Source organism: Chrysochloris asiatica, unplaced genomic scaffold (assembly GCF_000296735.1).
Source record: "Chrysochloris asiatica unplaced genomic scaffold, ChrAsi1.0 scaffold00022, whole genome shotgun sequence".
NCBI classification, from domain to species: domain Eukaryota; kingdom Metazoa; phylum Chordata; class Mammalia; order Afrosoricida; family Chrysochloridae; genus Chrysochloris; species Chrysochloris asiatica.
The window spans coordinates 2,339,881-2,341,837 of record NW_006408540.1 but is presented as its reverse complement, the minus strand read 5'-3'; positions in this window follow the sequence as shown (position 1 = coordinate 2,341,837).

Sequence of the window (1,957 nt, the reverse complement as noted above, 5' to 3'; positions counted from 1 at the left end):
AGGTTCTGATGCATAGTGAACCTATATAGGGTTTCTGGGGAGCGGCTGGTGAGTTTGAACAGCCAACATTGCAGTCCAAAGCTTATCCTGCAGTGTCACCTCAGGACTCCATGTAAGAGACTAAAAAATCTTATATTAAAACTCTTATTAATAAATTAAGACAGACAGTTAAATTAAATAAATGTAAATTGCTAGATGAAAATAAATATGGACAAAAATAGGACAATTTAAAAATATTGTCTGGTTGAACTGAAGATATTTGCATTTGAACTGCAGGGAACTTAGAGATTTCAAAATATCTTTCCTTAGAAAGTCAACATATATAATGATGATTGTGGAAATAGCAAGTTATGAGAGCACATAAAAATTATAATTTGTTATACAAATTTTAACTAGTCTCTAAAATCTGAGAACAAAACCATTCACAAAATCCACGTTTCCACATTTGCATTGTGATAAAGCCAAATGTCATGCTCTGTAAAGTAACAAATATAATTTTCTTTATCACAAACAATAGTGTTTTGTTTTTTAACCTCCCACAGAATAATACCCCTATTAATAAAGTTTTAAAAGTCTACTGCTGATGCATACAGCCCAGAAGAGAAAGGAAACTTGGCAAATGAAAAGACTTGAGTTTTACCCATAAGTGATAGGTGAATTTTCTATTTTGCACGGCATAGGGAAAAGATATGCCTTTTGCCTCTTAATTGTTCTAACAACCATTCGTCTGTCAGTTTATTGTACTGTGGTGGCTTTCATGTTACTGTGATGTTGTAAGCTATGCCACTGGTATTTTAAATACCAGTAGGGTTACCATGATGGGCAGGTTATATCTAAGCTTCCAGACTAAAGCAGACTAGACTAGGAAATAATCTTCCAGGCTAAAACAGACTAGGTGGACTAATTCTGAATAGTTTAGCCACTGAAAACCTATGAATAGCAGTGAAGCATTGTCAGATATAGTGCTAGAAGATGAGTCACTCAGGTTGGCAGGCATTCAAAATAGGACTGGGGAAGAACTGTCTCCTCAAACTAGACTTGACCATGAAGACATTTGCTGAAGATATTTCAAAACCGCTAGAGCAATACAACAACAGGGAATTACCAGAAGTTCAAGTAGGATTCAGATGAGGATGTGGAATGAAGAGTATAATTGCTGATACCAGATGGAATTTGGCTAAAATGAGAAAATACCAGAAAGATGTTTACTGACTATGCAAAGGCTTTACTGACTATGCAAAGGCTTTCGAATGTGTGGGTCATGACAAGCTACAGATAACATTGCGAAGAATGAGTATTCCAGAATACTTAACCTGTGATCACGAGGAACTTGTACGTAGTCCAAAAGACAGTCATTTGAATAGAACAAGAGGAATTTGAATGGTTTAAAATCAAGAAAAGTATGTGGTAGGGTTGTATTCTTTCAACACATTTATTCAATCTGTATGCTGAGTAAATAATCTGAGAACCTAGATATACGAAGTAGAATCTGGCATCAGGATTAGAGGAAGGTTTATTAACAACCTGTGTATGCAGATGATACAACCTTGCCTGCTGAAAATGAAGATGATTTAAAATACTTATTGATGAAGTTTAAAGACCACAATTTTCAGTATGGGTTGAACCTCAATACAAAGAAAATAAAAATCCTCACCACTGGACCAATCAATAACATGATAAATAAGGGAAAGATTGAAGTTGTCAAAGACTTCATTTTGCTTGGATCCACCATCAACAGTGACTGAAGCGGCAGTCATGAAATCAAATGATGTATGGTGTTAGTCAAATCTGCTGCACAAGACTTTTTAAAGTGTTTAAGAGCGAAGATGTCTATTTGAGATGTAAGGTGTGCATGCCCCAAACCTTGATGTTTTCAATAGCCTCATATACATTGGGAGAGGTGTGCGGCAAGGTTGTGTTCTTTCACCATACTTATTGGATCAACTATCAACACTCA